The sequence below is a fragment of the Mustela putorius genome, unplaced genomic scaffold, assembly GCF_011764305.1.
Source record: "Mustela putorius furo isolate JIRA1106 unplaced genomic scaffold, ASM1176430v1.1 tig00000174_pilon_pilon_pilon, whole genome shotgun sequence".
In the NCBI taxonomy this organism is placed as follows: Eukaryota; Metazoa; Chordata; class Mammalia; order Carnivora; family Mustelidae; genus Mustela; species Mustela putorius.
The window spans coordinates 37,750,394-37,766,079 of NW_025421304.1; the positions used below are offsets into that span (position 1 = coordinate 37,750,394).

The window sequence follows — 15,686 nt, forward strand, 5'->3', positions numbered from 1 at the left end:
TAACCAAAAGTGGGTTGGCATTTAATGGGGAGCACAACCAGCACCTCAGCTGTCCTCGGGGAACGGAGGGCGCCATGAAGGACACAGCACCAGGAAAACAGACCAATGCCATTCAGTGGATTGCTGGTGAGAAAAGGGAACACCCCAGGGGACACCCAATGCTGCCTTGGAAACCAGGGGAAGGATGGCAGCAGGGAACTAGGGGAAATGGGCGATTCCAGGGCTGAGGCTGGAATCAGGGGAGAAGTTAGTAAATTCAAAAAATCTGAACTGTGGGGAAGAAGCTGGACAGAAAAGGCAAATTTCAGCTTGATCCCCAATTTATCTGTAGTCGTGTAAGAAATGGGATTGGCACTCGCTCAAAAGAACTCTCCAGTGGCCTCTTCAAGGACAATCAAGGACTAATAGTCATTCTTTTTATTCTATTTTTTTAAAAAGATTTTATTTATTTATTCGACAGATCACAAGTAGGCAGAGAGGCAGGCAGAGAGGGGGGGAAGCAGGCTCTGCTGAGCCCATATCGGGCTCTCCGCAGAGCAGAGATATGGGCTCGATCCCAGAATCCTGGGATCATGACCTGAGCCAAAGGCAGAGGCTTTAACCCACTGAGCCACCCAGGCACCCCTCTTTTTATTCTATTTTTAAAGATTTCATTTATTTATTTAGATAGAAGTGGAGAGGGTCAGAGGGATCAGGAGAGTGACTCCCCAGCAGACTCCACCCTCCTCCGCACAGAGCCTGATGCAGGGCTCAATCCAGTGACCTTGAGATCATGACCTGAGCCAAAACCAAGAGTCAGACACTTAACTGACTGAGCCACCTGGGCGCCCTAATAATATGTTTTTGAGATCTAATTCACACACCATAAAATTCACTCATATAAAGTATAGAGTTCAATGCTGTTTAGGATGCTCAGTGCTGTGTAACAATCACTAGAGCATTCTCATCACCCCCAAAAGAAAACCTGTCCCTATGAGCAATCTCTCCTCCTTCTGTGCCTCACCCTCCCAATTCTAGAAAACCACAAATCTGTTTTCTATCTTCGTGGATTTATCTATTCTGGACAGTTCATATAAATTGAATCACACAAGGTATGAGGTTTCTGTGACTGCCTTCTTTCACGTAGCATAATGTTTTCAAGGTTTGTTAAGAGTCAACACTTCATTCTTTTTGTGGCCAAATAATATTCCCTTTTATGAATAATGCACATTCTGTCTCTCTGTTCATCAGGTGATGGACATCTGGGTTGTCGCCTCTCTCGGGCTATTGTGAATAATGCTGCTATGTACATCACGTGGACATGTGTTTTCATTCCTCTTACATGTATTCCTAGGAGTGAAATTGCTGTGTCACATGATCACTGTGGGTTTCACATTTTGAGGAACTGCCAAGCTGCTTTTCGAAGTGGCTGCACCATTTTGCATTGCACCAGAAATATATGAGAGTTTCCATCTTCCCACTTCCTTCCTGACATGTTACTGTCTGCTGTTTTTATTTTAGCCATCCTAGATACAATGGGGTGGTATCTTGTGGTTTTGATTTGCATTTCCCTAATAACTAATGATGCTGAACATCCTTCCACGTGCTTATTGGCCATGTGTATGTCTTCTTTGTGGAGGTATACCTACTCCAATCTTTTGGCACTTTAAAAAGAAATAGGCTCCACGTCCAGCATGGAGGCCAATGGGGCTTAAAGTCACAACCCTGAGATCAAGACCTGAGCTGAGATCAAGGGTCGGATGCTTAACCAATTGAGGCACTCAGGCAACCCTCTTTTGTCACTTTTGAACGGGTATTTGTCTCTTCATTGTTGAGTTGTTAAGGGATCTTTATATATTATAGATGTAAATCCCTGATCAAATGTATGATTTGCAATATTTTCTCCCATTTTGTTTGTAGTCTTTATTTTCTTGATGGTGCCCTTTGAAGTACAAAAGTTTTAAAATTTTGATGAAGTTCAATTTATGCAACTTTTTAAAGTTTCTTCTACTTTCAGTGTCATATCCAGAAACCATTACCTAATCTATGGTCCCAAAGATCTCCTCCTACGTTTGCTTCTATGAGTTTTATGGTTTTAGTTAGCACTTACATTTAGGTCCATGATGCATTTTGAGTTCACCTTCACTTACAGTATGAGGTAGGGGTCCTACTTGACTCTTGGATATGTATATCCAGTTGTCCCAGCAGAAGAGTCACTTTTTAGGGTTGATAAATCTTCCAGGCAGGAAGAAAAAAATGTATCAGCTTTTCCTCCATCATTTCCTAGATGTTTCCTTAAACAGCAAGAAGAAACTGTAGGCAGCTCTTGGCTGATCCCAGCAAGGCCTTGGTTCAGAAACCAGGAAACCAAGATGGAAGGCCCAGTCAGTAGTGCATGGCTCCCTGGTGATGGCTTCTTATCTTCCTCCATCGTCATCACTGGGTCCTGGCAAAGTTCCAGGTAAGTCCAGCATATGTGGGCTTAATTTGGATCACAAGCTCTGGTGGGATTTTCCAGTATTTTCTTTCTTTGAGTAGATCCACTGTGTTCCAGGAAGGCTGTGAGTGACTAGTCTTCCTAGAGATCCTAGCCTATCCCAGGTAGAAGGAGAGCTGGTGGTGGCTTTGGGGCTAGTGAAAAGCAGGAGTTCCCTGATTTTTGTCTTCCGTCTGCCATTGGGTTGAGCAGGCTAGAGACCTTAGCCTAGTTCGGGGTTTGTTAAATTACCGTGGGAATGAACATGGGAGAAACAGTGATATGTTCCTCATTTGCGGATCTTCTCTGGTAAGGGCAGGAGCTGAGCTTCCTTACTCTAACAGTGTAACACCAGCTGACATGTATTGACAACTGATGCTCTCCAGGCACTGTGCTTAGCCCTTTATGTTCTGGTTCCCACACAATCCTCAGGATGCCCTGAGGGAGATCCTGGTACCATTCCCATTGGCTGGATGAGAAAACTGAGTCTCAAAACAGTTAAATGACTTGCCCAAGATCACACAGATGGCTCCTGAGACTCCAAAGTCCAACTTCTTAACCACTACTTTTATTGCCTGAATCTTACTCACTTCTCCACCTTTGGGGCTTAGTACAGTGCCTGGGACAAAGCGGATCAGTCATTTAACTTCTCTGTGCCTCTGTTTCCTCCTCTGTAGAATGAGGACAGTAACAGAATGCACCTCACAGGGCTACAGTGAGTATTAAGTAAATCAGCGTTCCTCAAGTCTCAGTCCTAATCTGAGTTAGCTGAGGTTATTTGAGCAGTTCAGGCAGAGGATGCTACTTACAAGCCGTCAATGAAGGCTTGTCTTGCTCTCTCTGAGCACGGCCTTCTTTCTGCTTTGCTGAAAGAGGAAAGGGTCAGTACACCCCACTGGCCAGTGGCATCATAAATGGCATTAGCAGATTGTTGCCACGCCCCAAATAGCCATCGCACAACAAACAGTCTCATCGGGCACAGGCAGAACACGGTTGCTCTGAGTTACCTGGTTTCAGTTCGAATACCAGCCATCTCCTGGAGTTGATGTGACAACTAAAGGGGATACTACATACCAAGGGCACAGGCCAGCGCCTGCCACAGGCCACCACACCTGCGTGGTCACAAACAGGAAGGCCACATGGGAGGGATTTTTGTCAGTTTGGTTCAATACCCTCCCCTTGTCTGAAATAGCACTGGGTGGTTTTCTGTGGCTGCTGGAACAAATCACCACAGACATGGCGGTGTAAGCAACCCAGGTTTCTTCTTCCAGTTCTGGAGGTCAAAAGTGCAAAATGAGTCTCATAGGACTAAAATGAAGATGCAGAAGGGCAGCCTCCCTCTGGGGGCTGCAGGGGAGAGTCTGTTTCCTTGCCTCTTCCTGCTTCCTTATCCCCCCGGTTTTCGGTCTCACCCCACCTCTCCCATGATGCCCCTGCTTCGGCATCCCAACACTCCTCCTCTGCAGTCAAGATCGCCCACCTCCCTCTTATTAGGACCCTTTTAATTATATTTAGGGCATACCAGATCACCGACAATATCCTTCCTATCTAAAATCCTTAACTTCACGCCATCTGTAAAGTCCCTTTGGCGTCTGGGTTACATTCAGAGGCTCCGGGAATTAGGACTTGGATATCTTTGGGGGCCATTATCCAGCCTACCCCAAGCATTGCCCAGGCTTGGACCTTTCAGGAATGACCACAGCAGCACACGTGGCCTCCTCGCCTTCAGGTCCCGCTCAACTCTCACCTTCGGTGTGGATTTCCTGACCCCAGTTTAACACTGCAGCTTAACTCCGCCACTGCACACTCTCCTGATCCCCTATCCCTTTAATTTCATTTTCCCCACAGCACTTTCGGCTTCCTAGCACTACAAAATGTACTTGTTTATCACGGCTTTGGTATCTGTCCATTTTCCTCACCCGAATGGAGACTGGAGGATTACTTCTGGGGCAAGGACTTTTCTGTTTTAGTCTCACATGTCTCCTAGGGGTCTGGAGCAGTGCTGAGCAAATAGCCGGTGCTCAGTGCATGAATGTTGAATGAACACGGGACCTGCTTGGCCTCATCAAGTTTCTCTCAGCTGTGAGTCTGGTTCTTTATCTTCTGTGCTTGATCGAGGCTTTCATAACAACGAAGGCATTGCCTGTGGTGAAGCCAATCGATTCTAGGCAACCTATGCATTAGCCCGTTCACGGTCTCCACCCCATTCCATTAACACACTGGCAATTTTGATCTCTAAAATACACATAACCTCAATTCTTATCTCTACCAAGACTTGCGAAAGTCTAGGAGGGCGATGGATGATTTGGCTTGGACACTTACTGAAGGATAAACTTTTGAGAACTCAGATGATGCAGAGATGGGAGAGTAAGTGATCCCTGCCGGAAGCCGCTGGGGTTGGTTATACTGAGTTAGACTGTTTCTAACTAGTCTACCTGGAGTTAATGAGTTTGTGGTTTCTGCAGTCGGTCAGGTGTAAGAGGTTGGCTGTAGAGGGATCTTAAGCACTGGAGGGGGCATGGTGGAAGGGCTTTAGGGTGCCCATGAGCTTCCTGAAACTGCACGTGAACTCTTGTGTATGTGTTTGCTCTTAAGGAGAGTAGAGTGCATTGCTTGAGTCAACTTCTCAACAGGAAAACTGGAGAACTTCTGCACTTCTCCAGCTGTGAGGTTTCTGTGAGTCTGTGACTCAGGACAGATAGTTCAAACTAACAGGTTGTGCAAACAGCTCAGGGAGGTAAGGCATGCCCCCTTCTCATCACCCCAAACCCTAACACGTCTTCAAACTATTGTGTTTAAAGATGCTGAACCAGGCACTGGTTCAAATCTCAAGTTGACTGGTCTCAGTTCTCATAAGACTCTGGGCATTTCTTGAGGCCCCAGTTGTTCTCATGGTAGAATTGGGATTGCTCTACTTTCTTTGATGTTTTTTTGTGTGTGTGTGTATGTGAATATGAAAATTCTTCAAGGGTACAAAATGCTGTAGAATCATCATGAAATATTAATGACAAAGAAAATAATGTGCCTTATTTTGTTATGTGGCAATAGACTGGATTGTTTCCTATGCCGCCATCCATCCATCCATCCATCCATCAGGAATAAACTGAGATTCAGAGAACTCGGGTTACTCACTCAAAACCTAGAAAGAGCAGAACCTGATTGAAAACCTACTTCTGACTGCTACAGTGGCAATGTTCACCAGCATCACCCACCAAAAACACTCCCGAAGGCAGAAGGGAGGGGAACCACCTCCCCGAAGGCAGGAGGAGGACAGGTCTACCAAAGACGGCACCTTGAAATCTGTGTTTTACCTTACAATGCATGTGCGTGTTATAGTACATTCTATATTATGCCCATGCTCCTCTGAATATCAAAGAATTTCCCAGCAATCTTTAAGTCTCATGAATGTTCTGGGAAGGGGCTTCCCCAACTCTGAGAAGCTCTGCTACAATCTGTACCCCAAACACCATTTTCCATGTCAGATGTTGGTTATTTTTGAGACTTATCTTCTGCATTGGACTAGAAGTTCCTGGAAGGCAAGAGCTGAATCAGATTCTTCCTTTCTCCCTCCTTAGACCGAGTCCAGCATCCAACATGAAACAAGCACACAGACCATGAATTTGGCATATACTTATCGCATGCCTGCCTAACCAAGTTCAGGTGCCATGGGAGAGGCAGACGGATCACTGCTCTCAAGACATTTACAACTGAGTTGGAGAGGCCAGGCTTCCAGAATCTGCCTGGAAAGGATCTTCCCAAGACTCTTGGCACCACATTTTAAAAGCTTGGGACTGTGATGCAGCAATAGAAGAAATGGTAGGTAATTAGACACCAAATAAAAGTGTCATTAAATAGGACAAATTCTGTGAAAAGTGACAACCTGTTCCTCTGGAAAGGCAGCATTGTGTCAGTTAGAGAGCACACCTTGCAGAAGCAAAGTACAAATTATTGATGATGAAACGAGTGTTTCCCAAGTGGGAAAAGTTGAAAGCACAGTCACCTGCTCTAGATGCTATCTATTCTGCCGGAAGGGTCTCAGTCTCTGATTGCTTGGCCTTTGAGGGCCATATTCTGAACTTCAGTGGCACAGATAAAGCTATGTTCCTTTCTGACAAACATGGGTAGATTCTGGCCTTATTAGATTGAAACTGATTCCTCACATAGTCACTGAGCTCACTATGTCTGTGTGGGCCATGCAGTGAGAGGCAGGGGTACATGATGAAGGGTTCACAAACTTGGCAATGAAACGGGGAGTCAAAATCCTGGCTCCTCCATGAATCAGCTGAGGGATGCAGAATGGGGTTTTTAGTTCTCTGAGCCTTGTCTTTTTAAACCACAGCATGGAGATCCTAATTCTTATCTTATAGGTTGTTGTAAAGTTTTATTGGGGTGATGGACAAAAAGCTCTTTGCATAAGGAACTGAACATAGGTGGGCACAATAAGTGGCAATTGTGGGGCACCTGGGTGGCTCAGTTGGTTAATCTACTGCCTTTGGCTCAGACCATGATCCCGGGATTGAGTCCCACATTTGGGCTCTTTGCTCAGCCAGGAGCCTGCTTCTCCCTCTTCGATGCTCCCTGCTTGTGCGCACGCGCGCTCTCCCTCTCTCTCTCTTTGTCAAATAAATTAATAAAACCCTAAAAAAATAAAAGGCAATTGTGGAAAAATTAAGGAAGTAATTTCCAATTTCAAGAAACTTCGGGTCTAGTGAAAAGACCACTATGTTAACGGGTTAAATGTCATTCGTGTGATGGGTGCGACGATTTTCGAAGTAAGCATTTACGGAGTGCTTACTGTGGGCCAGATACTGTGCTAAATGATTGTAGCTGGATAAACTCATTTATTCTGCACAAGACGGTGGGTAGCAGGAACCACAACTGTTCCCAGTGGGGCATCGTGAGGCTTAGAGGTAGTTTAAGTAACATGGCCCGGGGGCACAGCATGGCAGAGTGGTAAGAAGAAGGGATTGAACCCAGCAATCAGACTCTAGAGCAGGAATTCAAGGCACAACAGCGAAAGAGAAAGAAGTCAGGAGAGGCTTCACAGAGCTGATACTAGAATGTTGAGCAATTCCTCAGGCACCAGTCATGAGAGAAGGAGCCCAAGGCAGGAGGAAAAGGCAGCTGCAAACAGCTTGGGGGATGGACAGATTTTTCTGTCCGGGAATTCAGGCGGCTGTGCACAGAGAGTTTGGGATGATCGAGAAGATGAAGGGGGGACACCTCAGATACCAGGCATAGGGATATGGAATTTTAACCTGGAAGAAATGAAGGACCAATGAAGGATGAGGAAGACAGGGTCACTGGCACGTACGGAATGCGCCTACCTGCTAGGTTCAAAGAGGAAATGACTCTGGGTACTCCATTGGAATCATCAGGCCATATCCCATTTTCCAACTAAATTACAAATTTCTAGATATTGTGTGTGTGCAAGTCTCCCCTCTCCCCTACTGGCCAGTAAGTTCCTTAAATGTCGACTCTAACTGCTTTTCTTCTCCCGCAAGGGCTGGGCAAGTCTAGGCGCCTGAAGAATCAGGTGGATGAGTGATGACAAGCGTGAATGAGTAAAGGAGAACCGAAGTTGTGAACGGAGTTGTGGGCTGGATTTAAGGAAGTGCATGTAGCTGGGGTGGGTCGCGAACCTAAAAGTGAAAGGGAAACAGAAAAAGTCCTAGAAGAAAACATAGGAAAACAGCATCGTGGGTGCCAAGATTTTCAAACAGGACATGAGAAGCACTAGCCATAAAAGGAAAGAGTAATAAACTCCATTAAAACTGAACTTCAATAAAATTAAGAATGTCCGTTCATCAAAGATGCTATCTGGAGAGTGAAAGGGAAGCCCCAGATAGAGAGAAGAAATGTGTGTTCCCATGTATATGATAAAGAACTCCTAACTATCGCTTTGAAGAACCAGTTTTTAAAAATGAGGGACAGCTCAAATAAGCACTTAAATACATGTATTTAATATATACACACACATGCGCTCCATAAATACATTCACACATACACACATATATACATAGTTTAAAACACATACATATGGGGGCGCCTCGGTGGCTCAGTGGGTTAAAGCCTCTGCCTTCAGCTCAGGTCATGATCCCAGGGTCCTGGGATCAAGCCCCACATTGGGCTCTCTGCTCAGCAGGGAGCCTGCTTCCTCCTCTCTCTCTGCCTGCCTCTCTGTGTACTTGTGATCTCTCTCTGTCAAATAAATAAATAAAATCTTTAAAAAAACAAACAGAAAAACCCCCACATACATATGTTCATATACCACCACACACCCACCAGAATGGGTGTGATTAAAAGACCAACACCACCAATTACAGAAGGATGCAGAGTAACTGGAACTCTCATGCATGACTGGTGGGAGTAGAATTTGGTACAACCACTTTGGAAAACTTTCCGGAAGTTGGCTGATGCTAAACATATTCCCACCCTAGGACTCAACAGTTCAACTCTTGGGCACATCAATGCAAGAAAAAAGTGCCAACAGCGCCCCCAAAGACTTGTTCATAACAGCTCTGTTCCAACAGCCCCAAACTGGAAACAGTCCAAACAACCATCAGCAGGAAAAGGGATAACCGTAGAGGGGCACAGTCAATAATGGTATAGTCACGTTCACGTAAAAACTGACTATGGCTACAAGCCCTAGAGCCCAGCACCAGGAAGAAACCCTCAGAGAGGTCATCAGCCCAGACCTGCCGGGGACCTGGCAGGAGGGGAAGAGACTAGATTCTGGCGTGGAAGTCAGCTAGGAGCTAATCATTCCTGGGGCTCCTTGCTGGCTCAGTCAGTTGAGCATCTGGCTCTTGATTTCAACTCAGGTCATGATCTTAGGGCTGTGAGACTGAGCCCTGCCTTGGACTCTGTGCTGTGTGTGGAGTCTGCTTGGGATTCTCTCTCCCTCTGTCCTTCTTTCACTCATGCTTTCTCTAAATAATTAAATTAAAAAAAAAAAAAAAAAAGCAGCAGCTCATCTTTCCTGAACTGAAAATCAGAATGAGCATTGGTGTTAAAAGCAATGACTAACAGGGCAGCTGGGTGGCTCAGTGGGTTAAAGCCTCTGCCTTCGGCTCAGGTCATGATCTCAGGGTCCTGGGATTGAGCCCCGCATCCGGCTCTCTGCTCAGCAGGGAGCCTGCTTCCTCCTCTCTTTCTGCCTGCCTCCCTGCCTACTTGTGATCTCTCTGTCTCTGTCAAGTAAATAAATAAAATCTTTTAAAAAAATATTTTAAAAAATTTTTTAAAAAGCAATGACTGACATAACCCTAAGTATTTACTGAGCATCTACTATAGGGCAGGCCCTGCTGCTGGCGCTCCACAGGAGTACTGAGCATCTATTACAGGCCAGGCCCTGCTGTCAGCGCTTCACTGGAGTCATCTCCTTTAATCATTCTGGCCACTCTGTGAAGTTACTCTGGTTACCCCAAGTTTACAGAGTGCAGTAACTTCCCTGGGGTCTCCGAGGGTCAGAGAAAGACCCAGGGCAGGCAGGTAGGAAAGCCAGTGAATGAAAGGATTTCAAGTGACTTCAGACATTTGAACAGGTCTGAGGAGCAGACAGATTACTTACATGATACAAATTCTGCAGGAATGACCAGCTCATTGTCCACCCAGCGGCGTACTGACCAGAATCCTAGGAAAAGAGCAGAAATTGAGTATTTTTTTATACTTTCAGGTATATAAGCATATAATACCCAAACTAAATTTAAAGGGTACAGTGTGCAAAAGGGTGTGGCTTGAAGGGGGAAAGTAAAGTTTCTTGCACTGAACTTGGTTTGAAAGTAGATATTGGGGGCAACCTATCCCAAGAGCTGTTATACTGTGACCTCCTACGATCTGGGAGTTTCATTTCATGTACTTCAAGTCACTCTTCCTAATTTGTCTTCCTTCATGCAATGTCAGGTTAGGCAGAAAGGGATGAAAGAGCCAGGAAACTTCCCTCTCCCCCCACCTTCCTCTCTTCTGTTTCTTTCTTTTCACAAGTATATATTTATTACACACCTATTATATTCCATGCATTATTTTAGAGGTTAAGGATACAGTGATGAGTAAAATAGAAAGTTCCTCCCAGGCCTCATGAAACCAGTATTAAAGCCAGAGGAGACACACAATTCACAAATAAACATACATAATTCCAGGCAGTGATTGAATGCAGTGAGGAAAAATGAAGTTAGTTAGGTGAAAGACTTTCTTTTTTTGTATGTATGTGTATTTTTCTAATCTTTTTTTTTTAAGATTTTATTTATTTATTTGACAGAGAGAGAGATCACAAGTATGCAGAGAGGCAGGCAGAGAGAGTGGGGGAAGCAAACTTCCCGCGGAGCAGAGAGCCCGATGTGGGGCTCGATCCCAGGACCCTAAGACCATGAAGACAGAACCCCAACCCACGTGAGGAAAAATGAAGTTAGTTAGGTGAAAGACTTTCTTTTTTTGTATGTATGTGTATTTTTCTAATCTTTTTTTTTTAAGATTTTATTTATTTATTTGACAGAGAGAGAGATCACAAGTATGCAGAGAGGCAGGCAGAGAGAGTGGGGGAAGCAAACTTCCCGCGGAGCAGAGAGCCCGATGTGGGGCTCGATCCCAGGACCCTAAGACCATGAAGACAGAACCCCAACCCACCAAGCCACCCAGGTGCCCCCTAATCTTTTTAAAAATTTTTTTTATTATGTTATGTTAGTCACCATACAGTCCATCATTAGTTTTTGATGTAGTGTTCCATGATTCATTGTTTGCATATAACACCCAGTGCTCTTCCTTACTACCCATCACTGGGCTTACCCATCCCCCTACCCCCTCCCCTTTAAAACCCTAAGTTTGATTCCCAGAGTCTATAGTCTCTCATAGTTCCTTTCTCCGATTCCCCCCTTTCATTTTTCCCTTCCTTCTCCTAATATCCTCCATGCTTCCTTATGTTCCACAAGAAGTGAAATCATATGATAACTACCTCTTTCTCTACTTGACTTATTTCACTCAGCATAATCGCCTCCAATTCCATCCATGTTGATGCAAATTTTGGGTATTTATCCTTTCTGATGGCTGAGTAATATTCCACTGTATATATGGACCACATCTTTTTTATCTGTTCGTCTGTTGAAGGGCATCTTGGCAAGTGGAGGCCTTTCTGAGGGGTTGATGTTTAAGCTTTGATCTAAGTAGAACAAAAGAGCAAGCTATGAGAACATGGCGAAAGACAGTTCCAAGATCAGAAATCAGCCAGTGCAAAGGTCCTGAGGTGGGCATACATGGTCAGAGAAGAGGAAAAAGGCCAGTTTAGTTAGTGCACACCAAGGAAAGTAAAAGGTCTTTATAAGCCGCAGGGAAGGCATTGGAAGGTTTTCTATTGGGAAGCAACTTGATCTGTTGGCTTATGGGGAGAAAGAACTCACAAGGGATCAAGACAATAAGCAAGGAGAGCAACCAGGAGGCCACTGCTGGAGTCTAGGGGGAGTTAATTAGCAACTGTATCAGGATGGTACTGGCAGAGGCTTTAAGTTGAAGCTGGATTCAGGAGACTGTCTGCAGGAAGAGCTACATGGTTTGCTGGTGAGAACAGTATGAGAGACAGAGGTCGAGGATGTCCTTCAGTCCTTAAGTTTCTGTCCTTCAGTCCTTAAATGAATGATGCTGCCACTGATTTGGGGAATGATTAGGTTTAAGGGGTAAACCAGGAGGTTAATTTCTGACATGTTTTATTGCAGATGTCCATTAGGTATTCACTTGGAGCTGTTAGCAGGCTGTTGCTTGGTGTTTGGTGGGGGAATCATAGAAACCATCTGAAGTAATGGATAAAGAAGATGTGGTCCATATATACTATGGAGTATTATGCCTCCATCAGAAAGGATGAATACCCAACTTTTGTATCAACATGGATGGGCTGGAGGATATTATGCTGAGTGAAATAAGTCAAGCAGAGAAAGACAGTTATCATATGATTCCACTTTCTAGTGGAGAGTAAGGAATAACATGGAGGACATGGGGAGATGGAAAGGAGAAGTGGGATGGGGGAAATCGAAGGGGGAGACGAAGCATGAGAGACTGTGGACTCTGAGAAACAAACTGAGGGTTTTTGGGGGGGGGATTGGGAGAGCCTGGTGGTGGGTATTAAGGAGCACATATTGTATGGAACACTGGGTGTTGTGCATAAACAATGAATGTTGGAACACTGAAAAAAATTAACAAGAAGAAAGAAATCATCTAAAGTAATCTCTTATGGACAGAAAAATCTCAGTGCTCCCTAATTATTAACATTTATTCATTCAGTAAATATTTCTTGAGTACCTACTGTGTGTCACACACTCTACTGGGTGCTGGGGAGTACAGCACAGATTTGGTCAAAAACCATCACTCTCTTCATTACAACTTAATTAGTTCACTCGTTTCTAAGACACTTCTCCAAATGTGTAAATACAAAGAATCAACTCTCAAGAGTTATAAATACTGAGATGCTCTCTGACTCAGCAATTTGGAAGAGCTCAGATTTTCCGAGAGAAAAGAGTTATAAATAGATTTGGACAAATGACAGATTTACTCATAAAATATGCGAAGACTGCCTTAAAATGAATCAGAAGAGACTGTCTCTCAACCAAATTAATGTTTACAAAGAGTCAACTTGGTGTAATGGAAAAGCTTACAGGACTGGAAGGCAGAAGCTCTGGGCCTGTGTGTTCTGCTTGGACTAGGTCACATGTATGACCTTGACTGAGTCCTTGACTCATCCCGAGTCAGTTTTCTCTTCAATAAATTGAATGTAAGTTTCAGTGTTTTCTAAAGAGCCTTCAAACTATTAAGTTCTTTCTTTGCATTATTTCTCTTGCTGGACTCTCATTCTTCTTTCCAACATTTTTGAATAAACAAAACTCCGAACTCCAAGGTGATTCTTCTCTTCCATGAGGGCTCATCTTTCAAACCAAAGTAAAGCAGGCTTTTTTCCTTTTTGCAACTGGAATTTTTTTTTTGATTCTAAGAAAACAATCCACGATCAGAAAAGCACAAAGAGAGTAAAAAGTCTCTACACTCATACCTCTGAGGTAACGCTATTGTTGTATCTACAACGTATCATAGGGGAGGTGTAGAATATTTATTGAATGAATGACTGCTGCTAGTATTTGTGAATTTTAGTCAAAAAGAAATTAAGGAAGAAAGAAAGAGGAAGGAAGCAAGGATGGACAGAAGGAGAAAGAAGGAAAAAATCCTTTCTCTGGGGGTTGTTTAGCCACTAAGGCAGCAGGGGTCGGTTACAGTCACCAGGGACTGAAATGGCTGGGAGCCTACCAGATCTCAAATTACTGGTTTCACAACAGCTGAGATCTGAAATCTATGGAATGTGGGGAAACAATAACACCAAATACACCATTCTGAAGGCTGTAAACAGTATCAAGGGTGGCTCAGTTTGAGCAATAACAAGGAAGCCTACAAAAGAGTCCAAGGTCTAACCAGGAGTGGCTCCTGCAGCCGACAGGAGGGCAGGTTCTGCCACACAGATCCTTCCTCCCACGCTTGGGCCCTTTTCCTTCCCTACAGCACCAGGAGGTGTTTTCTTGGGGCACCTGAGCTGACCTCAAAACTTTATTGAAAACCTAGCATCTTTTTGATTGTTAACTTCCCTCTCAGTAAAAGGTGGTTTTCTGGTTACCAGGGAGCATCTGGGCAGAAGGCTTTAGAGAGACCTGCATCAATTGGGGAAAAGGTAGTTGCTAGTTTCAGAGGGTCACCTGTGCAACAGGCAGACCAGAAGACCATATATATGCTTTCAGAGATGGCCCTGTTATTGGCAATATTTCCCAACAGCCCACCTGCCTGAGTAACTCATTCATCTTTCAAAAGCAAGCTCAAATAGGACGTTCAAGGAAGGTCTCCAAGCAGCCTCCCAGGGCAGAGTCCCTGTGCTATGCCACGTTCCTGCTTTCTGTGCTGAACTTACCACACTGTAATTAACTGGTTTCTAGGCTGGTTTGCGAGCTCCTCCAAGGTAGGAGCTGTGTTGCATTCACTTATGTTTCAAGGGACTTGCATAGTGCCTGGTGCTTAATAGATGCCGCTCCAGTGCTTTTGCATAATTAGAGGTAGCAAGTCTGGTAAATGAGCACAGCAGGCAGGATGTAACTAACCCAGTGGGCCAGGGGGTGACAGGGAGCTGAGGAACACTCCATCCAGAGCAGGAAGCTGCCCTTCAGCTCTAGCAGACTGCTCCATGGGACAAGGGCCCACTGGGGCCAAATCCAGTGATTTTTTAAGATCTGAAAATTCAGATCCACATGTCAAATGTCCCAGTTTTTCAACATTAGTACTTCCTTCCATTTGGGAGAAAAAGATGCATGGGAGAAAAAGAAAAAGTGTGGCACCATTTCCTTTGTGGGGCAGTGCCTACCCCCTTCCTTTTGTCAAAATGCCAGAGAAGGTTCACCTCTACCAGGAAGAGCCTACCTGACTAATCCCCAGTCACCTCCAGTCATTTCAACTAAGGCAACACTCCCATTCCAGGGAAACTGGTTACCTGAGGGTAATTCTCTTACTTGAGCCTTGTTTTGTTTTGGAACCTCCTTGATAGTTCAAGAGTAGACCAGCATTCCATGCAATTAGTAAGTGTTTATCAAGTATTTATATTATACAGATAACTCTGTCACATACATCACCTTTGACCCCAACAACCCAGTTGGGAATGAAGACGAAGACAAAGAAAGTAAAAACAGCAGATAAAATTCAGGAAACATTTATTAAGTGCTTGGTATTCACATTTTTGTTCTCCATCCATCTGACATTCAGTGTGCGTTACTACGGCCCTGCACTGTGCTTAGCACCCGGAAATCGAGCCACTAAAATGTACAAGCTAGCCGGTGACATGGATAAGTAAACCCATTTATAATAAGTTACCTGACAGAGCAATATTCAAGGTACAGCAACAGCTTGGAGAAACGAGTGTCGACCTCTCCCAGGGACACTGGGCAGGTAGTATCACGGAGAAGATAAGTTCGAGCTGCTTATCTAGGTTTTTTTGTTTTTTGTTTTACTTTCATTGTGACATTTTACAACATACATAAAAATACTGAGATTCGTACAATGAAACTCCATGTACTCACAACCTGCTTTAACAATTAGTAACTCATACTCACTTCTGATTGATCAGCACCCTCCGCCGCTTCCCTCCACCCCTCCATTTTGTCTGGAAGCCAGTCCGAGACGTCTTTATCATTTCACCCATAAATGCTGCGTTTAAAGAAGGACTAGA

General features: G+C 44.4%; 1 long non-coding RNA gene across 3 annotated transcripts in view; it reads right to left on the bottom strand.

Annotated features, from left to right (window-relative positions):
* LOC123390995 overlaps positions 1-15,686 on the bottom strand; it is a 41,700-nt gene that overhangs the window by 24,645 nt on the left and 1,369 nt on the right. For all 3 annotated transcript variants that reach the window (XR_006605626.1, XR_006605625.1, XR_006605624.1), the window contains exon 2: positions 10,029-10,091. This is a non-coding gene — a long non-coding RNA (uncharacterized LOC123390995). The remainder of the gene's footprint in view (positions 1-10,028; positions 10,092-15,686) is intronic.